The sequence below is a fragment of the Marmota monax genome, unplaced genomic scaffold (genome assembly GCF_021218885.2).
Source record: "Marmota monax isolate L192 unplaced genomic scaffold, Marmota_monax_Labrador192_F-V1.1 WCK01_AAM20220418_F8-fsc00231, whole genome shotgun sequence".
In the NCBI taxonomy this organism is placed as follows: domain Eukaryota; kingdom Metazoa; phylum Chordata; class Mammalia; order Rodentia; family Sciuridae; genus Marmota; species Marmota monax.
The window spans coordinates 1,901,670-1,928,144 of record NW_026693458.1 but is presented as its reverse complement, the minus strand read 5'-3'; positions in this window follow the sequence as shown (position 1 = coordinate 1,928,144).

The following is a 26,475-nucleotide window of genomic DNA, read 5'->3' as shown; positions in this document are numbered from 1 at the left end:
AGCTCTGCAGCTTCCCAGCCCCAGAGTCTCCCTTTCTTCTGTTTCTTCATCAGTCATCCAAAGTACATCCTGTAAGACTTTCCTTAGGATCATCTAGAGACTTCCAGTGATCCAAAGTACATACTTCATGCTGAGCTTTGGATGCCACTTCATGTCCTTCCCAAAAGGAATCACCACTGCTTGGTTTGGTATTCAAAACCCAGCCATCAGGGGTGGGGGCGTAGCTCAGTGGCAGAGCACTTGCCTACCATGCACAAGGCACTGGGTTCAATCTCCAGCACCACAAAAAAAAGTAAAATAAACACAGCGGTCCTTAGAAGCTCTCTGTAGCACCCACTGGAAGTGAGTTGTGAGGGCAGCCTCTCAGGCCCCTATGCCCAGATCCTCTGCAGGAGACTTGCTCAAGTGGACAGTTTGCCCCAGAGGAACTGGGAACTGCCCAACACACTCTGACCTCAGGGCAATGGAAGTAGGACCTTGGCAAGCAGCAGGTCTTGAGGAATCTGTTCTGAGAGGGCTCAGAGATCGAGTCTAGCTCTCCGGAACTCTCTTCCTTGGTTTGCAGTGAGTCCTGGGTGAGTCTGGTCTGTATAAGGAGATCAACATTTGTTACCTGAACCCTTCACACATGTGAAAACTACTACTACAGATTTATCACAGCTTTTATTTAATTATATCTATTTAGAAAAGGAGTGTGTGTGTGTGTGTGTGTGTGTGTGTTTGGGGTTTGGGGGCTCTTTGTTTTGTACCAGGAGATAAAATAATTTGCAGCTTTAGTATCTTGAGAGAATTATTAATCTCTGATTCTCAATGCATTGGACTCTCTTGGCCATTCAGTTTTTATTTATTAACTACCTTCATCTCATATACAAGATACAAAACAGAGCGATCCTGTGGACACTTGTTCCTATGCTGTTTTTTTTAAAGTAAAACCTGTCTTGTCCTCCTGCTAGCACCCTTGCCTATTCTAGAACACCTTCCATACTCTATCCAGATCATCTTCACAGAAAGCAAATCTCAGCATGCTCTGTCAAAGCCACAGAGCCTGGTGTGGTAGACAGAACAGTGCCCCCCACCTCTGTCACAAAGATGTCCATGTCCTAATCCCCAGAAACTGTGAATATGTCACCCCATATGGCAAAAGGGAATGAAGGGTACAGATGGAATTTATATGGTTAGTCAATTGACTTTACATGAGGCTGATTATCCAGAATTATTCTGGTGGGCCCAAGGTAATTACAAGAGCTCTTAAAAGTAGAAGAGAAGCCACGCATGATGGCATGTGAAATTCAAGCTTTTAGAAGGCTAAGGCAGGAAGATCACTTGAGTCTGAGAGTTTGAAACAAGCCAGGCAACAATGAGACCCTGTCTAAAGGAGGAGGAGGAGGAGGAGGAGGAAGGGAGGAGAGGAGGAGGGGAGGAGGAGGAGGAGGAGGAGGAGGAGGAGGAGAAGGAAGGGAGGAGAGGAGGAGGGGGAGGAGGAGGAGGGGAGGAGGAGGAGGAGGAGGAGGAGGAGGAGGAGGGGGAGAGAAAGAAAGATACGTGAGGATAGAAGCAGAGGTCAAAGTGATGTGATTGCTTTGAAAATGGAGATTGGCCATTGAAAGCAAATGAAAGAAAGAGAGAGAGAGAGAGAGAGAGAGAGAGAGAGAGAGAAAGGGAGGGAGGGAGGGAGGGAGGAAGGGGGAGGGAGGGAGACAGATCCATGATCAGTGGTGCTTTATTCAGCAGCGGAGGGGCACAGTTTCAAGAGGGAAAATGATGATAGGCTACAACAAAGGTCCGGGCCTTATAGGGTCAGCAGAGCCAGGTCAGAGGAGGAATATTGGTGATGGGCTCATTTAGGGAGGGGCAGGAGGGCAGGCAGGGAAAGAGCTGTAGGTAAGGGAAGTTCCCTGGGCCCTACTGTCCATATCCTTCAGCCATGAGTGGGCAGTTTTTAGGATCCAGAAAAGGCAAGGATAGGGGTTCTCCCCCAAAGTCTCCAAAGGGAACATGATCTGGCTGACACATTGACTTGAGCCCAATAAAACCCAGGTCTGAAGAAAATGTGGTATGTGTGCACAACGGAGTACTACTCAGCCATAAAGAAGAACCACTTTATGACAGGTGCTGGTAAATGGATGGATCTGGAGACTACCATGCCAGGTGAAATAAGTCAGTCCCCAAAAACCAAAGGTCAAATGTCTCCTCTGATATGTAGAAGCTAAATCACAATAAGGGAATGGGGGGCAGAAATTCAGTGAATTAGACAAATGGGGAGTGAAGGAAAGGAAGGAGGAATAGCAAAAGAAAAGACAATGAACGACTCTGCCCTAGCTTTCCCATGGACATATATGAATGCACCACAGTGACTCCCACCATCATGTACATCCACAAGAAATTAATTTTAAAAATAAAAATAACTGGGCTGGGGCTGCAGCTCAGTGGCAGAGCACTTGCCTTGTATGTGTGAGGCGCTGGATTTGATACTCAGCACCACATAAAAATAGACAAATGAAATAAAGTCATGCTGTCCATGTACAACCACCAAAAAATTAAAAAAGAAAAAAAAATAACTATGAATAAATGGCAGAAAGATCAATAGAGGGAAGGGAACAGGGTGGTAAAGGGAAGGAGAAGGAGAGGCATTTGGGGTCCTAATTAGAATAAGAAATATTTTATGCTTGTATAATTACATCAAAAATGGGTTCTACTGTATGACTAAAAGAATCAATAATAATAATAATAATAATTAACAACAACAACAGACCTGGGCCTGATTTCTGACCTACAGAAATCAGCTGCAGCCCCTCCTAGTCTCCGCCCACCCCACCCACACCACCCCTCTGATTGTCTCTGGGGACAAGGATTTGCCTATCAAGTGAAATCTTCAAAGGAGCAGATCAGTGTGAGCAGAGCACGTGGCAGCTGAGATGAAGGATGTCCCTGGCTCTGAACTAGGAATTATCTCCTGCACCTAACCTCAAAGGGCGACACCTAAAGTCACACACTACTCCTTACTTCTTGCAAACTAATTTTTATTCACCACAAAACATTCATTATGAGGCTGCAGAGTTAAGCGTGAGCTATCCCTGTGATGAAATCTGTAAACAGGCAAATCTTTATAGTTGCTAAGGGCTTAGGGATGCATATAATCCTCTTTGAGCAGACTGGCATTTAAGCTGCGTTCATCACGGCTGAATAGCTGACACTGTGACCTGCCGTAGCTCATCCAGCTTAGTGAAATGAAACTTAAAACCCACATTGATTTGAATCTGCAAAACCTTGATTTTTTTTTTCCTTTGTGGAATGCCACACTGTCTCCCTCGCTAAGATTGGTCAAGTGTAGGCAGAGAGATTCTGCGCTGCGCTTCTCTGCCTCCAAAGTGGCAGCCCTGTGTGGGCTGGGCATGTGAGTGGAGGGAGTCCCAGGGTACCCTGCCAGTGGGGAGGAAGCAAGAGGCAGTGGCTGTGGAACACAGAAGAGCAGAGAATTCCACTGCCCTGGAGAGTTCCATGACACGTGGGCGATGACAAGAAGACCCATGTGGAGCAGGTCATTCGGCCACCTGGGCTCTCCTTGTTGGTCTGACTTTGAAGCCAGAACCCACAAAACAACATGCTGTCCAGGGTCTGTGTACCCCAAGGACGGGAGGCAGGTGGGTGGTAGGAAAGGGGATCCCTGTGCCAAAGCAACTGGGCATGTTGGCTGTTTAACTGGATCTTTGAGAAATGAGTGTTGAGCCATCGATTTTTAAGAAACATAGTCCCAGTCAGGAATAGAATAGAGATCACACACATTCCTGAATGTAGCTGACTCCCGACAAACGCAGCCCATCAGGCATGACAGCTGAGATGTTAAGAGAGTAATTAAAAATGGACAAAGCACCCATATTATCGCACTGGTAATTTTTACTGCTTTCCTTAAGTGTTTGATCAAGGTTCCCCCCTGGAATGTCCTTTTTAACAACAAAAGTAAGTAAATCATGAAACCTTAGCATGTCCATGGGCCCCTCTCTCCAGCATAATTATTCTGTTCCAGACTCCAAAAAAAGAAAAAAAAAAAAAAAGCAAAGTGGGCAAAATTAGATTTTTATCATTTCCTTCTCACCTTCTTACTGATCTTTATTTTAAAACTAACTCCATGGCAGCTGTTCTCAATCAGATATTTAAAAAAGCTAAAATGTAAGTGCCCCAGAGACAGGGCTACCGCCAGCAGCCCTCCCCTCTCACTTCCAGAGCCCAGTACCACCCCTTAGGAGCTAAGAACATGTTGAAATGAAGCAATGGATGAACAGCAGCCAACAATAAGAATCCCTGCAAAAGGTATTTACATTTTAATGTGGGATTTATTTGTAAAGAGTATAATTAAATGCAATCTTCATTGCTGAAATTTCTATCACCAAGTTTTATTGTACAATAAGAAGACCAACCCTTCCATTTGAAAACAAGAATTTACTTTTTTTTTCTTTTTAAATTTTTCTTTTAATTTTAGAATTTGTTCTAATTACTTGTACATGACAGTAGTGAAAACAAGAATCAACTCTAGACTGTAGATCTAATGCTGTGAAATAATCTAGTAGAGGAGTAATGAGAGCCAGTTTGGTTTGTAAATTGGGGAACATCCACAAAAAACCTTGCATTTCATCCAACCACATTGACTTTACCCAGATTTAAGTGACAGTGGCAATCATCATGGCAATGACATGACATCATCCATGCAGAGTGCAGAACAAATACCTGGAAGGTGCCCAATAAACATTAGCAGCAACTCTAACGATAATCGTGATTCACACTACTTCATAGAAATTTGAAAATATATCCCCTGTCTAGGGTTATATCAAAACTGATGAAAATATTTTAATTATTGTAAAAATCATTGGATTCCAAAAACGGAACTCATCATTACATAAACCTGACGGTCTTCTGCGGCCCAGAGTCTCTCTGTGCTTGCTGATCCATGACTGCCTCAGCAGACGCTCACCACGCCCCACAGGCAGAGGAGAGGCACAGAGCAACCCTGAGGGTTAAGAACTCTGTCACCAGGTCTTTCCTTACAGAAATACTCATATAAGGACAAACTGTCCCCCAATATATAGTATAATGTTTACTGCAATATTTTTTGAAATGATGATGAGAATAATAACAACTCTCTTGAACTTTTCCAATAAAGCCTAGGTAAATCATTCCGAATCCTTGTATATACGGGGTGCAGCTGTTAGAATGAGAGAGACCTTCATGTGCACTAACGTGGAGGGATCCTCAAGACATCAATGGTGGAAGCGAGAAGTGGGGGAAGGATGTGTCAATCAGGATTCCATTTAAGCTAAAGTGCAGTCAGACAACACAGAGATGTTGGGATCAATATAAAATATGTACAAATATGAAATTCAAGGATCCCAGGCACATCCAATGAGCTAATTAATCCTGGAGAGAAGAGAGGGCAGGTAGGTAAGAAAGAAATTATATCGTTACTACATGTACTTTTGAAATTGTTACAGCAATGCATTCATGTATCTACAAATAATAATAATAATGATAATGATAGTAAAACACTCACACTTACCACGTGCAGGGTGCCACTCCTCACAGCCTGTCTGGATGCTTCTGTAACTTTACAGATGTAGAAACTGAGGTAAATGTAGGTTAAGGGACTTTACTGACAGCCCACCTGGTGTAGTGACTAGCAGGGCTTCCCAAGGCTCTGCATCTCTGCTCTGACACCCTGTACGTTCTCATTCTCCAAGCAATAAAATAAATCAGGGGTTCCAACAGTGCACATTTATTTTATTTTTTATTGTTCTTTTTAGTTATACATGACAGTAGGATGTATTTTGACATCTCATACCTACATGGAATATAACTTCCCATTCTTGTGATGGTATGTGATGTGGAGTTTCACTGGTCATGTGTTCATTTTTAAAAAGGACTGGGAAGTGAGTCAGTGGTTAAGCACCCCTGGATTCAATCCCTGGTACCAGTAAATAAATTAAATAAAGTATATTTTGAATGCACCCTCTAGGTTTTTTTATCCTAAGGCTGCCATCTTTCTTAGGGTACCACGGTCCTTGGCATGAGTTCCTGCATCCTACCCTAGCCACCTGCCTCAAGTCCTAATCCCTCAGAGCTGGCATTGCACTGTAGTCAGGGGTATCTTCCTAAAATGAGCATCAGAGGTTCTAGACAATGATCTCTTTTTCACTTGAAGGTACCCTTAAGATATTGCAAGAACTCATTGCCTTTGGACTGAATTCCAAATTCTTTGTGCTGTATTCTCATCTTACATTTCCTCCTTCATCCTCAGCTTGTATTTCACCTGTGCAGCAGATCAAGAAATTGAACATTCAGCTACTCAGACCCACTGAGTCCATTTCGGCTCTGTGATCATGTATCCTTTTTCTAGTACCAGGGACTGCTCGGCACACCTCACCCCAGACCCCTGCCGCATCCTCTCTCAACCCACCTGTCCTTTCTTCACCGCCTGTCTGTGAAGAACAGACACCTAGCTCTTCTTCATTTTCCAGATCTCAGTAAAGGTACCACTTCCTTTCTGAAGTTTCTGGGAGATCTCATCCTCAAGACGAGTGTCCTTCTACACACACCCGCACTTGTGCCATCTTGCATGACGCCCATCCTAGCACACAGCGCTGAGCTGTGATCTTACGTGTGGCCAAATGGGGCACGAGTGGCGCTTGCCACCCATGAATGTAGCCTATGCAGGGCAGTACTAAGTGGATTTCTATAAATGACCTTTTAAAAGATGCTAACGTGAACTTTAAAAGAATGCAAATCTGACTCTATCTCATCCCTGCTTAAAAATTTTGAATGGTTTTTCATTTCTCCAAAGACAACATTCACCTTCTGCCCAGTGTCCAGCCCCCAGGGACTTAGTCCCCTGCCTGTCCATCTTCACTGCCCAGGTCATCCCTGGACCTTGCTCTTGTAAAACATTCTCTCCTGACTCAAGGTTTCCCCTCTTTCTCTCTGAATTTCTTTCTTTGGCAAGCTGCCAGGCATCATTTAGACCCCCAGCTTAAATGTCACTTCTTGAAAAATGACTTTGCTGAGAGCCTAAATTGGGTCTCTTGATTCTAAGAACCCCGCACTCCCTTGTGATCCCTGATGCATTTTTCCCTGTCAGATATCAGGGTCCCCAAGGGTTGAATTTTCTTCGCTTCTGTCACACCAGTACCTAGCAGAGAGCTTGGAGCAAAAACCATTTGTCAAATGGAAGAATAAATCACAAAGGAAAACATCTCATCCGTGATCCAATTGTGGAAACCAAGCAAATGGCGAACAACCCAAAGTGTATTATACTCATGCATGAGTAGTCCATCTCTGAGGTTAAGTGACTTGATTACAATTCACACGTTCCTGAAAACACTAACATATATAATAACTTAAGATTGAACTTCCACTTTATGTGGTATATTGCAGAAAATGAAAGCTTTATTATCCGAATGGTCCCACAAGGAAAGTGAGAATGTTGAAGTGCTTTACATCACATTGCAATAGCTGCAAGTAGAAATAAATCAGGAATGGCATCTTTTTAAAAATGTTTTTAGTTGTAGACAGACACAATATATTTATTTATTTGTTTTTAGGTGATGCTGGGGATCAAACCCAGGGCTTCATGCGTGCCAGGCAAGCGCTCTACCAGTGAGTTACAACCCCGGCCCATGGAGTGGTATCTTTTATACATCAAATGGTAAGTCCCACCTCAAATGCTGCTGAACAGAAAATTGCATTGATACCAGCAATCATCGAATTTGTTACCATAATCTTCCTAGTCACCTGTTCAAGCTCCCTAAAACTGTGGTGCTAAAATGTGCAATTATCTCCCTTTCTCTGTTCTATTCTACTGTTTAATTGCTTTTAACTCCAGTGTTCTTTAAGTCACTCTGCTTCCTTTTGTTATTGCATAAAAATAGAAATCTTATTCCTGTTGATTTCTAAACTGTTTGTCTCTTCTCCAACTCCTTAAAACCCAGCCCAATAATGTAGATTTTAAGTGCTCATCTTCCACATTGTGCTTGATTACTTTTTACTAAATTATCCCACCGTGTTGGTTCTTTCTGATTATTTTGCTTGTAAGTCAGGTTCAAGCTTCACTCCTTTGTGTAACATGGTCAAGAATTCATGAATAACTAAAACAGAGCGAATGGTCAAAGTTGACATCAATCATAGCCAAGAAAATTTGGTTCACAGTCCTTCCTGTGCTTTATTTATCAGGGACCTTTTTCCTTTTCAATGCTGGGAATCAGGCTCAGGTATTTAACAGGAGAACACCTATCCAAGAGGAACTCTCAGAGTTAAGTCAAATTCTCATTACTGTGGGGTTAGACAATTTGCACATTTTATCTTCTAACTTTTCATCCTTCTAACTTTGCATATAGTTTCAAATAAACTTCAGTTTCTGTGTGTTACCAGTCTCTTACTGTTTGCCATGGCAACCTTCTCAAGCCCTTCTGCATTGCCCAGTAAAAAAACAATCATCCACCTAAAGCATGTGGGAAACAGAGACTAAAACCATGACAGGAAATTTGTTTATTTATTTTCTTTTTCTCTAATTTCTGGCTTGATTTTATTTTCTGTCTGGAACATAGTCCATTTCCAAAACTTGTGAGGAATTTACATCTTTTTTGTTTCTGTTTACATTTTCTTCTCATATCTATACTTTCCTCCAAAATATATTCCATAACTCTTTTTTTATGCAGTGCTAGGAATCGAACTCGGGGTCTTGATTATGCTAGGTTAGTACTCCACCACTGAGCTATGTCCTCAGCCTCTCTGAAGTAGTTCCTGTTAACATATATCAAGGTTCTGTGATCGTGTGTGCATGCACACACACACACACACACACACACACATACACACAGAGCTCTTATTGAAGCCTCACACTATTCTCTTATTTATAAAGGCTGTTATTCTCCTTATGTTAAGGGATTAATATTTGAAAATATATGAATTAGACTAGAAATTGACAGAACACTTGAGGATATTACAAAGTAATAAAATATGATAGAATTACTATTATTATAGTTAAAGCTTAGTCCCAGGGTTTCATAAACTGACTTCCAGACCACTCATGTATAATCGAATCAAGCCTTTATTGAAGCACACCGGTGGCGGATGACCAGAACATAAAGCTGTTTCCATGATCAGCCCCGAACAATTGCAAGGGCACTCCTTATAAGCCTGAAAACCGCAAAAGGGATGTTCAGGGGGCCCAGCCAATGCAAGCAAGCCAGGTTACAGAAGTGGGACAGTGCAGTCAAGTGGCGGGAAGCCTAACCAATCACAGTTATCACAGTCACCTCAGTTACAGAAACAGAGCCCCGTTACCCTAGTTACAGAAACAATGCCCCATTAGGTAGTTCTGTGTTCTTAAAGGTTTCTATAGCAAAAGGAAAAGAACATTTGGCCCCAGTCATGACTCTTCTACTTGGCATGGTTGTTTTACAGGATGAAGTCATAAAACAAAATGGAGTCACATTTGCTCCTACTATCACATTATCAGGGCTTTAAGCTTTTAGGATCATGAGAAACAATTAATGGCACTCCAAATTTATATTGAGTAAATAAATAACTGTATTATTTTATACACATTTTTGGCCCCCAAAACAAAATAATATGGTATTATTGCATGAACTCAAGAGGAAATTTTAGAAAAAACATATTTGGCAGAATTGTAATATACTTTCTCCTGCCCACAATCAAGATTCCCTGCCCTTGTGTATAGATACTGTACCCCAGTTTTTCAATCCAACATTAACATGGAAAGAGCTATAAAGGCAGATTTTGCAAACATAATTAAAGTTCCAATTCAATTGACCATAAATCAGGGAGATTATCTGGATGAGCCATAAGGAGATTTTTCTAGGCATATGAGCCCCTTAACAGCAGAAAGTTATCTCCAACTGATGGCAAAAGAGGAAGTCAGAGATTGAAAATAAACAGGGGGATTTGATTTGGTATTTTGAAGATGGCCACATAACAAGGAATATGGGTGGCCTCTAGGGTGTGAGAGCAGCTGCAGCTGACAGCAAGCAGGCACACAGGAACCTCAGTCCTACAGCCACAAGGATCTGCACTCTCCCCACCAGCTGAGTGAGCAGAAGGGAGGTTCTTCCTTAGTTGGTCCTCCAGATGAGAACACACCCCATCCCTTGACTTCAGCCTTGCAAAATCCACACAGAGAACCCAACCAGACTGCTCCACATTTCTGTCCTACAAAATCATGATGCAATACATAGCTCTTTAAGCTGCTGGTTTTGTGCAAATTCGTTATGTGGCAATAGAAAGTTGATGCCGACTTTGGTATCAAGAGTGGAAGTGGCTTTGGAATTGGACAGTGGGAAGATGCAAAATGAGGAGCATGATTCAGAAATCCTGCATTGCCTAGGAAAGTCTAAATTGTGGCCAGATAACTGACCTATAGATACCTTAAGATAACAAATGCATATTGTACTAAGCAGTCCAAGTTTGTAGCAATTTGTTAAGCAGCAATGGAAAATTAGTGTTTATAATATGTGAGCCTAATGCCTCATGAAGTAGCTCATGCCACAAAGTATTGAGATGCTGGGAAAACTGTAACAAATGAACTATTAAATATAACTATGAGTACACAATCTAGAAATTATAAGCTCCACCTGCCATTGCTCAAGGGAGTGTTAAACTGAAACCAGGGCAGTAGAAAACAGGGAGTTAGGGTTTCCTAAGACCAACGACTATACTAGAAATCCAGAGCACTGCCAAGGATGGATGGAGGGGACAAAGAAACAGGAGTCCTATAAATTGGGGGAGATGTACATAGACCCCAAGCAAATCGGGGAGTTTAAGGGACAGAAAGGAAAGCTGAGAAAAATCACACCAGAAAAAAGACAGTGCGGACATGCAGGTGGTTGATCAGATTTAACGCACTGGACAGATTTTACGGTTCTCAGAGGAGGTAAAGATGTGTTTCAGGTATCTTTTAGAGTTAGATAGGTTTGTCAACTGTTCAAGAGAAAAACACTGTAAAAATGGAAATAAAAGAATGACTTCTAAATAAGCCATGGAAGAAGAAAGGTCTAAGAATATTTTTTTTAATCTACCAATCTAAAAGCCAGCGATAAATGAAAGAAGGAGGAAAAGGTGGGCAGAGTGGAGGGATTCAATGTCAGGTGAGGATGTGGTGATCCAGACAGGAATTTGCCTCCTCTCCTAATACCACACAAAGGGAGGGTGGTGGTGGGGTTACAGGGATTCACAAAGTGCACTGACAGAAAGCCCAGGTGCAGATAAAATCTGCATCCTCAGATAAACAGAACAACTAATAATAAAAATTAAAAAAAAAAAACAGAACAACAGAAGTGAATTTTCCAAAGTAGCTCTGGCAAGCGTGGGGGAAAAAAAGAGAATAGTGACCAATGAAGACTGCGACACAAAGTTCCTATAGATTGAGGGTCTCACCATAAGATTCCATACCACTTCTAAGGAACAGCATCTGGAAGTCAAGGCATATTTTGATCAAGTAGAAGCTTTGCTGGGGAAAAGTCCAACAAAGTGAGAAGAAAATAATGATAAAGCTCGGAGATGATGGTCTCTGAAAATACCAGGAAAATGGACTCTCTGAAGGAAACTCCTGGTTTTTGTTGTTGTTTGTTTGTTTTTAAACTAGTCAGAAAAAATCCAACTTTTCCCCACAAGGAGTAAAATGAAGGATCTGGGACAGCATCAATACAAAATTACTAAAAGGAAAAAAAAAGAACAATCATTAGAAGATGAAGAAGAAAGACATTGTGGACATAGATCATCCATAAATGACCACCAGGTTGAATTAATTTCCTAGGGCTGCTGGGACACAGTGCCACAAATAGATGGCTTGAACCTGTGAAACTTCCTGTCTCTCAGTTCTTTGAGCTAGAAATCTAAACTCCAGGTGCAAGCACGCCCATGCTCCCTGTGAAAGTCACCAAGGTGGATCCATTCTTGCCTCTTTCCAGATTCCTTGATCTGCTGGTGATCTTTGGCTTTCCTTGGCTTATAGCTGCTGAGCTCAATGGCTACCTCTGTCACCATGTGATGTTTTCCCCTCATTGTCTACCTCATGTGGCACTTTCCTCATCTTGTAAGGATACCATTGTATTCGACTAGAATCCACTGTAAGGGTTCTTGAATATAAGGTCCATTCTTAAATGAAGTCACATTCACAAGCACTGGAGCTTAGGGATCCAACATATCATTTCTTGGGGATCAGGAGGATACTTCAACCCAAAACCCATAAGAAGGAAATAAGAGCTAAGAAGCAGAAATAAGAGCTCAAGGAAGAGAGACTAAGAATTTAGAAAATGTTTCAACATTGATAAGTTAATAGTTTAAGTAGAGAAGAAAATAAACCTGGAAAGAGCACCTACACCAAACAAGTAGTTCATGAGGAAATAACTACAGAAATGGAGGAAATGAAAGAATCATAAGAATCTAGTTAAGCTCAACTTATGCAAATTAGCTTCATGATCTTAATAAAATATATAACTTTTCAAGGAAAATATAGCAAAACTAGTCCCAGAAAAACTAGAACACCTTAATTGCCTGACTTCTGTGCAAAAAACGACTATGTCAGCTCCTCTAAATATTAGGTGGTCATTAGTGTCAACCATATCACTTGTTTAAAGAGCAAATAATCCCAGTGCATTTTAAACTGCTCCTGAGAATTTAAAACTAATGAAAACTTCCTAATTTTTTTCCAGAAATTGAGTTTAACATTGAAGGCAAATTGTTTTTTCAAAGATCAAACACAAATATGTAAAATTGCATATCAATGTCTATTAACTGTGGCCACAAAATTCTAAAAAACTATAAAAAGTTTATTAGCAGAATCTGAAGTTTGCAAATAAAACTTCATAATCAACTGCTTTTAATCTAGGAATGGAAGGATGGGCTAGTGTTAAGATACCTCATCATCTGGTTCAATCTACGTATGATTGATTGAAGTCACAATGGAGATGAAGTCAAAGCATGGTCTAGAGGTGACTGTTTTGTCTCGATTACTTAAGATTTTCCCTTTAGAACATTTTGGAAAATTTGTTTGTTTTTTGCTTCTGGTACTAGGGTTTGAATCCAGAGGCACTTAACCACTAAGCCACATCCCCATCCCTTTTATTTTTTATTTTGAGATGGGATCTCACTAAGTTGCTCATGCCCTCACTAAATTGCTGAGGCTGGCCTTGAACTTATGATCCTTTGGCCTCAGCCTCCCAAGTTGCTGAGATTACAGGTCTGTGCCACAGTGCCCCATCTGGAAGATTTGAATGGCAAAAAAGTTACATGCCATGGAAGATAAATACCACTAGTATAGTCTAACAATAATGCTAGTTAAGATGAAAAAGGAGAAAGAATACATCAAAATAATTTAGAGTAAATATTTCTCAAAGCAAACATTTTATTGTTAGCTCAATTATGCAAAGTTTAGTCCTTATCTAAATTAAAACCTTAGGATTCTCATATAAGACTTTCATAAACACAGAGACAACTGTATTGCTACAAATGTGACAACATTTAAAGTCTTACACCAGGTTTTCTTAGGTCATTGCAAATAATAATAGTTTTTAAATCATTTGTATTTGACATAGAGTTATATCTTGCCCAATGGTTAAATTGTGTATCAGGAAAAACTGTTCAACCAGTGTATTGTTTAGATTTAACTTGATGAGTATTCATTGTGTTTTTAGTAAATGAACTGTTTGGATACCAAAAGTATCTAAGAATCAAGAATCTAAAATGTGTGTATGCGCGCACACATGTGGGAGGAGAGAAAGAAAGACAGAGACAGAGGCTCTGACTCTGGTCAGAGGTTGCAAATCTCTTACCCTGGGCTGCATGTTTTATTTAGTTTTTGCAATCTAGCTAAAGAATATCATTTAAATTTCAATACTACTATTTACATAAAATTATACTGAAATATACAGTGGATGTTGACCAAAATATTTTGGTCATTAATTATGATTAACGAAATGGACATTTGTTTGTTTCAGAATGATATGTGCAGGATAGAAGCAGCCAGGAGTGACTCAGAGGACATGTGATTGACAGACACATTATATAAAAATTTTAGGAAAATATAACAATGGAACTTAACATATTGACCTCTGGTACCAAAAAGAAAATCTCACTGGTGTGGTATTGAGTGTGGGTGTTTGTGTGTACGTGTGTGTGTTACTTTATAATAAAAAAAATCAGGGTTATCCTCATACTTAAAATGTGTATTAGTAAAGTTCCACGTGTTTTTAACATATTAGCAAGCATCATATTTATACTTTAGGTAGTTTTCACTTTGTAGGACCTGACTGAAGGGATGAGTTTTGATGATAGAAATTCTACATATTTAATCAGCAGTCAATTATTCCAATCCCACTTGCCATTTCCTTTAAATGTTAAAACCATGTGGAGAATTTTATTTATTTATTTTTAATTTTTTATTGTTGGCTGTTCAAAACATTACATAGTTCTTGATATATCATATTTCACAATTTGATTCAAGTGGGTTATGAGCTCCCATTTTTACCCCATATACAGATTGCAGAATCACATCAGTTACACATCCATTGATTTACATATTGCCATACTAGTGTCTGTTGTATTCTGCTGCCTTTCCTATCCTCTACTATCCCCCCTCCCCTCCCCTCCCCTCCCCTCCCCTCTTCTCTCTCTGCTCCCTCTACTGACATTCGTTTGTCCCCCTTATATTATTTTTCCCCTTCCCCTCACTTCCTCTTGTATGTACTTTTGTATAACTCTGAGGGTCTCCTTCCATTTCCATGCATTTTCCCTTCTCTCTCCCTTTCCCTCCCACCTCTCATCCCTGTTTAATGTTAATCTTCTTCTCATGCTCTTCGACCCTACTCTGTTCTTAGTTACTCTCCTTATATCAAAGAAGACATTTGGCATTTGTTTTTTAGGGATTGGCTAGCTTCACTTAGCATAATCTGCTCTAATGCCATCCATTTCCCTGTAAATTCTATGATTTTGTCATTTTTTAATGCAGAGTAATACTCCATTGTGTATAAATGCCACATTTTTTTTATCCATTCATCCATTGAAGGGCATCTAGGTTGGTTCCACAGTCTAGCTATTGTGAATTGTGCTGCTATGAACATCGATGTAGCAGTGTCCCTGTAGCATGCTCTTTTTAGGTCTTTAGGGAATAGACCAAGAAGGGGAATAGCTGGGTCAAATGGTGGCTCCATTCCCAGCTTTCCAAGAAATCTCCATACTGCTTTCCAAATTGGCTGCACCAATTTGCAGTCCCACCAGCAATGTACAAGTGTACCCTTTTCCCCACATCCTCGCCAGCACTTGTTGTTGTTTGACTTCCTAATGGCTGCCAATCTAACTGGAGTGAGATGGTATCTTAGGGTGGTTTTGATTTGCATTTCTCTGACTGCTAGAGATGGTGAGCATTTTTTCATGTACTTGTGGATTGATTGTATGTCCTCCTCTGAGAAGTGTCTGTTCAGGTCCTTGGCCCATTTGTTGATTGGGTTGTTTGTTCTCTTATTGTCTAATTTTTGGAGTTCTTTGTATACTCTGGATATTAGGGCTCTATCTGAAGTGTGAGGAGTAAAGATTTGTTCCCAGGATGTAGGCTCTCTATTTACCTCTCTTATTGTATCTTTTGCTGAGAAAAAACTTTTTAGTTTGAGTAAGTCCCATTTGTTGATTCTAGTTATTAACTTTTGTGCTATGGGTGTCCTATTGAGGAATTTGGAGCCCGACCCCACAGTATGTAGATCGTAACCAACTTTTTCTTCTATCAGACGGCGTGTCTCTGATTTGATATCAAGCTCCTTGATCCATTTTGAATTAACTTTTGTGCATGGCGAGAGAAAGGGATTCAGTTTCATTTTGTTGCATATGGATTTCCAGTTTTCCCAGCACCATTTGTTGAAGATGCTATCCTTCCTCCATTGCATGCTTTTAGCCCCTTTATCAAATATAAGGTAGTTGTAGTTTTGTGGATTGGTTTCTGTGTCCTCTATTCTGTACCATTGGTCCACCCGCCTGTTTTGGTACCAGTACCATGCTGTTTTTGTTACTATTGCTCTGTAATATAGTTTGAAGTCTGGTATCGCTATACCGCGTGATTCACACTTCCTGCTTAGCATTGTTTTTGCTATTCTGGGTCTTTTGTTTTTCCATATGAATTTCATGATTGCTTTCTCTATTTCTACAAGAAATGCCGTTGGGATTTTGATTGGCATTGCATTAAACCTATAGAGAACTTTTGGTAATATCGCCATTTTGATGATGTTAGTTCTGCCTATCCATGAACAGGGTATATTTTTCCATCTTCTAAGATCTTCTTCTATTTCTCTCTTGAGGGTTCTGTAGTTTTCATTGTATAAGTCTTTCACCTCTTTTGTTAGGTTGATTCCCAAGTATTTTTTTTTTTTTGAAGATATTGTGAATGGAGTGGTTGTCCTCATTTCCATTTCAGAGGATTTGTCGCTGATATATAGGAATGCCTTTGATTTATGCATGTTGATTTTATATCCTGCCACTTTGCTGAATTCATTTATTAGCTCTAATAGTTTCTTTGTAGACCCTTTTGGGTCTGCTAGGTATAGAATCATGTCATCTGCAAATAGTGATAATTTAAGTTCTTCTTTTCCTATTTTGATGCCTTTAATTTCTTTTGTCTGTCTAATTGCTCTGGCCAGTGTTTCGAGAACTATGTTGAACAGAAGTGGTGAGAGAGGGCATCCCTGTCTTGTTCCAGATTTTAGAGGGAATGCCTTCAATTTTTCTCCATTCAGAATGATGCTAGCCTGAGGCTTAGCATAGATTGCTTTTACAATATTGAGGTATGTTCCTGTTATCCCTAGTTTTTCTAGAGTTTTGAACATAAAGGGATGCTGTACTTTGTTGAATGCTTTTTCCGCATCTATCGAGATGATCATATGATTCTTATTTTTAAGTCTATTGATGTGGTGAATAACATTTATTGATTTCCGTATATTGAACCAGCCTTGCATCCCAGGGATGAATCCTACTTGATCATGGTGCACAATTTTTTTGATAAGTTTTTGTATCCGAGTGGCCAGAATTTTATTGAGGATTTTTGCATCTAGGTTCATTAGAGATATTGGTCTGTAGTTTTCTTTCTTTGAAGTGTCTTTGTCTGGTTTAGGTATCAGGGTGATGTTGGCCTCGTAGAATGAATTTGGAAGTTCTCCCTCTTTTTCTATTTCCCGAAGTAGCTTGAAAAGTATTGGTATTAGTTCCTCTTTAAAGGTTTTGTAAAACTCTGCTGTATACCCATCCGGTCCTGGGCTTTTCTTAGTTGGTAGTCTTTTGATGGTTTCTTCTATTTCCTCAATTGATATTGGTCTGTTTAGGTTGTCTATATCCTCCTGACTCAATCTGGGCAGATCATATGACTTAAGAAATTTATCTATGCCTTCACTATCTTCTAATTTATTGGAGTATAAGGATTCAAAATAATTTTTGATTATCTTCTGTATTTCTGAAGTGTCTGTTGTGATATTGCCTCTTTCATCCCGTATGGTAGTAATTTGAGTTCTCTCTCTTCTTCTCTTCGCTAGCATGGCTAAGGGTCTGTCGATTTTGTTTATTTTTTCAAAGAACCAACTTTTAGTTTTGTCAATTTTTTCAATTGTTTCTTTTGTTTCGATTTCATTAATTTCAGCTCTGATTTTAATTATTTCTTGCCTTCTACTTCTTTTGCTGTTGTTTTGCTCTTCTTTTTCTAGGATTTTGAGATGAAGTATGAGATCATTTATTTGTTGGTTTTTTCTTTTTTTAAGGAATGAACTCCAAGCAATGAATTTTCCTCTTAGAACTGCTTTCAATGTGTCCCATAGATTCCGATATGTTGTGTCTGTGTTCTCATTAATCTCTAAGAATTTTTTAATTTCTTCCTTGATGTCTTCTATAACCCATTGATCGTTCAGTAACCTATTGTTCATTCTCCAAGTGATGTATTCTTTTCCCTTCCTTCTTTTATCGTTGATTTTCAGTTCCATTCCATTATGATCAGATAGGATGCATGGTATTATCTCTACTCCTTTATATTGTCTAAGAGTTTCCCTGTGACATAATATATGATCTATTTTTGAGAAGGATCCATGTGCTGCTGAGAAAAAAGTGTAACTGCTTGACGTTGGGTGGTATATTCTATATATGTCAATTAAGTCTAGGTTATTAATTGTGTTATTGAGTTCTATAGTTTCCTTATTCAACTTTTGTTTGGAAGATCTGTCCAGTGGTGATAGAGGTGTGTTGAAGTCTCCCATGATTATTGTATGGTGGTCTATTAGACTCTTGAACTTGAGAAGAGTTTGTTTGATGAACATAGCTGCACCATTGTTTGGGGCATATATATTTATGATTGTTATGTCTTGTTGGTGTATGGTTCCCTTGAGCAGTATGTAGTGTCCCTCTTTATCCCTTTTGATTAACTTTGGCTTGAAATCTATTTTATTTGATATGAGTATGGATACTCCTGCTTGTTTCCAAAGTCCATATGAGTGATATGATTTTTCCCAACCTTTCACCTTCAGCCTATGTATGTCTTTTCCTATCAAATGCGTCTCCTGTAGGCAGCATATTGTTGGGTCTTGTTTTGTGATCCATTCTACTAGCCTGTGTCTCTTGATTGGTGAGTTTAAGCCATTAACATTTAGGGTTATTATTGAGATATGGGTTGTTCTTCCAGCCATATTTGTTTATTTCTGTTACTAAACATGGTTTGTTTTCCTCTTTGATTATTTTCCCCCCTTTAGTGTCCTACCTCCCACTGTTGGTTTTCATTGTTATTTTCCATTTCCTCTTCCTGTAATGTTTTGCCAAGGATGTTTTGAAGAGATGGTTTTCTAGCTGCAAATTCTTTTAACTTTTGTTTATCGTGGAAGGTTTTAATTTCATCTTCCATCCTGAAGCTTAATTTCGCTGGAAACACAATTCTTGGTTGGAACCCATTTTCTTTCAGTGTTTGAAATATGTTATTCCAGGATCTTCTAGCTTTCAGAGTCTGTGTTGAAAGATCAGCTGTTATCCTGATTGGCTTACCCCTAAATGTGATCTGCTTCCTTTCTCTTGTAGCTTTTAAAATTCTCTCCTTATTCTGTATGTTGGGCATCTTCATTATAATGTGTCTAGGTGTGGGTCTCTTATGATTTTGCACATTCGGCGTCCTGTAGGCTTCTAGGATTTGGGGTTCTGTCTCATTCTTCAAGTCTGGGAAGTTTTCTCGTATTATTTCATTGAATAGATTGCTCATTCCTTTGGTTTGAAACTCTGTCCCTTCCTGTATCCCAATGACTCTTAAATTTGGTCTCTTGATGTTATCCCATATTTCTTGGATGTTCTGCTCATGGTTTCTTAACAGTCTTGCTGAGCTCTCTATGTTCTTTTCAAGTTGAAATACTTTATCTTCATTGTCTGATGTTCTGTCTTCTAAGTGTTCTACTCTGCTGGTAGTATTCTCAATTGAGTTTTTAAGTTGGCTTATTGCTTCCTGCATTTCTAGGATTTCTGTTTGTTTGTTTTTTATAACCTCTATTTCCCTGTGTAGTTGATCTTTTGCTTCTTGGATTTGTTTATGTAATTCATTGTTGAAGTGATCTTTCATTGTCTGATTTTGCTGTCTGATGTCTTCCTTGAGACTCCAGATCATCTGAAGCATGTATATCCTGAATTCTTTATCTGACATTCCATCTGCTGCAGCTATTACCTCTTCTAACGTTGAGTTGACCTGCAATGCTTGTGGTCCTTTCTTTCCTTGTCTCTTCATACTGTTCGCGTTCCTTTCTACTTGGTGAAACTGTTGTGCTATTGAATTTTCCCCCTATATATTTATATTGGTCTTGTATAGTTGCAAAGTCTCCCTCGCAGGCGCGGGCGGCGGCTCTGTCCCTCTGCGGGCCACTAGGCTTGTTCTGTCGGTGGTCACAGTTCTGTCTACTTTGCAGGCGCAGGCAGCGGCACTGCCCCTCTGCAGGCCTCTGGGGCTGTACTGCCAGTGGGTTGCAGGTGCGCCTACCTTGCAGGCGCGGGGGGGGGGGCGGCTCTACCCTTCCTCAGGCCACTGGGCCTGTTCTGTCTCTCGGTTGCAGGTCTGGCCTGTTCTGATGGTGGTCACAGTTCCCTCTACTTTGCCGGCGCAGGGGGAGGGGGCGGCTCAGCCTCTCAGCAGGCCGCTGCTCCTCTTCTGCCGGTGGGTCGCAGGCCCGCCTACCTTGCAGGAGTGATTGGAAGCTCTGTCCCGCCGCGGGCTACTGGGCCTTTTCTGTCGGTGGTCACCTGGCAGGCGCTGGGGGTGGGGGGTGGCTCTGCCCCTCAGCAGGCCGCTGGGCCTGCTCTGTGCGTGGTCACAGTTCCCTCTACCTTGCCGGCGCAGGGGGAGGGGGCGGCTCTGCCTCTCAGCAGGCCGCTGATCCTCTTCTCGAGAATTTTAAACATATATAAATCAACAAAACTTTTCAGGACAATTTATGAGTGGAGAAGCAGAAAAACTAGGTTATACAGATCATAGAGGATCCTCCTGAGGGAGAAGGGAGATTGTAGTTCAGGAGAGACATTAACATATCCCAGAACAATTTGGTTGCGATTTGAAATTTGAGTAGGTGGGAAAGCCTATATGCAAACGACTTCTGTTTTTCATTTGAACTAACTTTTAAAAATTATGATAAGAAAACAACATGAGGTCTGCAGTCTTTGTACATTTTAAGTGCGCAATCCAGTATTCTTAACTACAGGCATAATGCTGTCCACTTATCCATCTTAACAACTGAAGCTCTGCCTGCTGAATAGCACTCTCCATTCTCCCTTCCTTGGTCCCTCATGGCCACCATTCGACTCTCTGTTTCCCCAAAAATATTACTATTTTAAGTCCCACCTGTAAGAGGAATCATTTCTCCTTTGCCTTCCTGTGTCTGGCTTGTTTCACTTTAGCATAATGTTCTCAGGATATCTTGACATATATGGTAGGATGTCCTTCCATACAATTCTATCGCACTGTATCTATACATCACATTTCTTTATCCATTCACACAACAAAGGATATTTAGCCCATCTCTATATCTTGGCTATTGTAGATTATTGTATCATTCTGAGATAGAAAAATTTATAAATACAGACAGAATACTTAGTTTCTGAAGGAGAAATGAGGACTGTAGATATGATGGCTCGTGAACAGCTCATGAGCTAAAGAGCCCAAGAGACAGAGGGAAAGAAGATGTGTGAGTGCTTGAACAGTCGGTGTGTTACCTTGTAACTCTGCATTTCCCTGCACGTTTTCTGGAACACAGACATGGAAGAGACCTTTGACCTCATGAAGTGAGGGGCCAACATTTGATTGGATCATGACCCTCTGGCCTGTCCCCATGAACCACCCAACTGCCCGAGGCACCAATGTGAGTGAAAACCTGTGTGTAGACCAAACCCCCTCACAGGGAGGCATCACCTGGCTCACCACCGTGCAATCTGAGAAAGGCCAGGTCCCTTTGGATCACGTGTATTCCACCTAATTGGGTACCCTTATAAGAGCTCAGACCTTGAAACTCGACAGGCATGGTTTATTCCAGAAAGAGCCCACATTCAATGTGAACGTTCTCCTTGTAGGTTCTAATAAAGCTCTTCCTCTCTTTGTTAAAAACTGACACATCTTAAATTCTTTTCTGTGACATGTCAAGAGCCTGGAAGCTCAAGGAGAGGTCTCCCCTGCCTCTGCGGAGATCTCCTCGAACACCCTTACAATGACAATTTCATATTTCTACCAACAGAGTGGAGGGTTTCAATTTTTCCACACACTTTCCAACACACAGACCCTTCATGATATGTGGGAGGTGATAGCTCACTGTGGGTTTGATCTGCACTTCTCCAATGATAAGTGGTGCTAAACAGCTGAATATCTTCACAAACACCTGTTGTGCATTTGAACATATCTTTCTTTCTTTCTTTTCTTTTCTTTTCTTTTTTTTTAACCAGGGATTAAACCCAGGGGCGCTTAACCACTGAACCACATCCCTAGCCCTTTTCATTTTTTATTTTGAGACAGGGTCTTGCTAAGTTGCTTAGGGCCTCGAGAAGTTATTAAGGCTGGCCTTGAACTTGTGATCCTCCCGCTCAACCTCCTGAGCCGCTGGGATTACAGGTGAGCGCCACTGTGCCCTCTATAAATTTTCTTAAATGATTTAATTTTTTATGTGCAAAAAAATGCAGATCATTAAAAACAAACCCCAGAGAGATGGAATTTTACTCCACAGAGAAGAAAAATGGAAATCACACATCACATTGGAATTAGTCAAAGGAAAAGTCTTTTAAAAACTCAGGTAATAGAGAGTTTTGAAATATTTTTGATGGATTGTCTTTTAACACTTTAAGAGTCTCCATTATACTTAAAAGTAACCGTGTTTTTTGTTTTGACGATTTGTATATATTTGGTGTTCTTTACATAGTACTAATTTAACTATATAGCTACTATTTTCATAAGACAAAGGAAAGTTCCTTGTAAAATGTACAGGTAGGTACTAATAATGAGCAAAGGTAGCATTTCAGTGGAGATTGAACAAAATGAGTGATGATAATATAAACGGTTTAGAAGGCATTGCAACCAGGTTAAAACGATATGCTATTCAAGGCCTCCATCATGCCTAATAATTGAGATGGAAGTATGTAGTAGGTAAGTATAAAGTTTGAAATTATTATAAGAAATGCTAAGCCTCAAAATGAAAACCACAATTTCTACACCTGTAATAACTGAGGGTTTGCTTTTCCTTATTTTTTGGCAATGTTGCATGGTCCTCCCCTGATGCCCTCATCCTCGGCAGCCCACTGGATGGCCAGAACCAGGCCTTTGTCCTCATGGGGCTCCTCACTGTCCACAGCAACTTCACCTTGGTCAATCACTCGTCATTTGCAGGCGAGAGCAGATATTTGGATCTTGATTATCGTGTGAAAATTACCTCTCAAATATGGCAGATTCTATGTCATTAGTTGCTCTATGGCACTGCAACCTGTCAGGTCCTCCTGAGAGGCCCATCCCGTCTGCCTCCTGGGCTGCAGTCAAGCACACCACCAGGCTTTCCATCAATCAAGACATCCAGGAAGTCATTTTAATTGTCCTCCAAGGGAAGAACAGGAAAGAACATGCCTGCATGTTCTTGCTGTTAGTGAACCATATGACATGCCCAATTCAGAGGAGAAGGTAGTCCAGGCAATCAGAGAGGAGGATGCTATAAACAAATCACTGTCAAATCCAATTATTATGACCTTGCTTTGCTAATGCTGAAAAGTAGAGAAGACAGAGAATAAAGAATTTTATGCACAGGAAAATGAATGATTCAGAGAAAGGTTTGTCTTTTAGAAACCCACTGGAAGATAAATATAATTGGAAAAAAATGCCAGTTGATAGGTCCATAAAAAAATTCTTTGTAAAGTCTTTGAGATCTCTTAGTAAAATGGAAGTAACCCTAACACCTTCTCACACCCTCATGTGTAAATAGTTGGAAAACACTGTTTTCTTGCTCTGCACTTCAAAGTCCCTGTGACTTTTCCAAGCCCCAACAGCTCCCTGCCCATTTCCATGATTCTCAGTGGTGGGCCTAGATCAGAGGAGGATGTCTTCTGTCCAGTAAACTGCAACATGTTTCACCAAGTTTCATCCTTGTTCTTTTTTTTTTTCTCTTTTTTTTTTTTTTATTGGTTGTTCAAAACATTACAAAGCTCTTGACACAAGGATGGTTCAATATACGGAAATCAATAAATGTTATTCACCACATCAATAGACTTAAAGATAAGAACCATATGATCATCTCAATAGACGCAGAAAAAGCATTCGACGAAGTACAGCATCCCTTTATGTTCAAAACATTAGAAAAACTAGGAATAACAGGAACTTACCTCGACATAGTAAAAGCTATCTATGCTAAGCTTCATGCTAGCATCATTCTCAATGGAGAAAAATTGAAGGCATTCCCCCTAAAATCTGGAACAACACAGGGATGCCCTCTATCACCACTTCTATTCAATATAGTTCTCGAAACACTGGCCAGAGCAATTAGACAGACGAAAGAAATTAAAGGCATAAAAATAGGAAAGGAAGAACTTAAATCATCACTATTTGCAGATGACAGGATTCTATACCTAGAAGACCCAAAAGGGTCTACAAAAAAAACTACTAGAACTAATAAATGAATTCAGCAAAGTGGCAGGATATAAAATCAACACGCATAAATCAAAGGCATTCCTGTATATCAGCGACAAAACTTCTGAAACGGAAATGAGGAAAAACACTCCATTCACAATATCCTCATCCTTGTTCTTATTTGATGGAAAACTCAAACTGAATCTCTCCCAACCAAGGCGCATCAGGAATGCAATAAATGAGATCTGCAGGGAAACACCTGGGTGAGGGAAGTCAGTCTTATGGTATCCCACAAACAGCACAGCCCCAGAAAGGTAAAGTGAGGCTAAAGGAATAGTGGGATAGCAGCATCAGGCTGATGCGGACACCGGGGTATGGCTTTGGTTCCCAGAGTTCAGGCTGAGGTGCTTTGCTTCTCCTAGTTCTTAATTAAATAGCTGAGTTTTGGGAAGGGGATTGGACTGGAGATTGGACCCAGAGGCACTTAACCACTGAACTACACCCCGAGTTCTTTTTATTTCTATTTTGAGACAGGGCCTCACTAAGTTACCCAGGCTGGCCTCAAACTTCCAATCCTCCTGCCTCAGCCTTATGAGTCTCTTGGATTACAGGTGTGTACTATGGAAAAATTAATTGATATTACTATAGTGCTTTCTCTGTGTAATCGAAGACCAAAAGCATGAAGGTAATATAAGTATGTCCTGGATAGGCAAAGAAAAGGGAAATGAGGAGAGGGAAGGAGAAGGGGGTTGAGAGAAAAGCATTTGGAAGCTAAATATGAAAGAAAATTAAATATTCTGTGTATGCTGCTGAAAGTTAATAGGGAGGAGAAAATTAATGAATAATTTTCAATTTTAAGGAAACCCTGCACTGACTACTAATAACGTGCCAACAGAGAGACAAATTCATATCAATGCCTGTTCGAAAAAGGAAATGAATCTGACACTGTGACTCACCATTTTAGTGATTGTCAGACTTTCTGTGATTACCAGCTGAAAATATAAATTTTATAGTAAGCATGTCATTACTCTGCAGGTCATTGTGATGTCTCCCAAAGCAGTTTCAATCATGGCTTAATTTTAAATATCAATGCAATGCTGTTTTTATAATTACTTGTAGGCAAAAATCTTGAAGATATAACCCCGTAGGTATAAGATAATACCAAACATTTCTTGGTAACTTTTAAATCTTTAATATAATATTTAACATCAAGATTAAATTATATCAAATATAATTTATTTCACTATCACATTTTTAGCATGCTTAGTAATAATAAAAATCAGTGTCATAGGACTGGGGTTGTGGCTCAGCCGTAGAGCGCTTGCCTAGCATACGCAAGGCCCTGGGATCGATCCTCTGCACCACATAAAAATAAATAAATAAAATAAGATATTGTGTCCAACTACATCTAAAACTAAATCTTTTTAAAGAACTAATGTAATAACAATGAAAATCAAGGTGAATTTAAGTGTATAAGAAGTGGCATAGGTAAAATAGTAAACATCTGGATCTTTAGTAAACAAATATAATCTTAACTACCTTACCAAACTATCTTTTTGGATTCTCTTGAAATATTTACCTTGGCTAGATTCAGCAAGGCAAGTAAGATATGAATTCTAAAAATGGACTAAACTGTGGTTTGTGGGACAAGACTTCTAAGAGGTGAGTTATGTTCTTTTTGCTGTGTTTTGTGTGTCATTGTGGCTGATGGATAAAGAAGGTACACAAAGAGAGAGTGTGTAAGGAAAATAAAAAGGGAAGCACAGAGACAAGATGCAGAGGCAGGAAAAGAAGTGGCAGATTTGCGGAATGGTCACACTGCCAGCTTTATTTATATCTATGGGTTACTTTAGGTCATTGGCATCATTAGTTCATATTGTTTATTGTGTTTGTATCATTAGACAGGTTACAGACTTAGCAACATTAAGCAGCTTATTCCTCAGTTACATACTACAGTTATAATATGCAATGTTAGGAGCTTTGAGCAGCTCTCAAGAAAGTCCATTGTCTGAAGTGACTGTCAGGCAGGCAGATCTGGGAGCTTGGTGAAACACTGCAAGCAAGTTCCTTTACTCCCAGGAGTTATGTGCCTGCAATCAAGGTCGGGGCTGATGAGGCTCGAACACAGAGGCTTCTCAAGGCAGAGCATTGCCATACCAGCTAGACATTGCACATACAGTGATTTTATTAAATGCTAGGGGAGATTGCAGGGCATTCTAAGGGTGAGAAACAGAGCACCTGTTACCGCCCCCCCCCCGGGAGTTTGCTCACCAGGGGAACAGTTCACTGTACATTTCCATGGTCAGAATCCCTAAAAGAGATGGTGGAATGTGATGGTCATTATT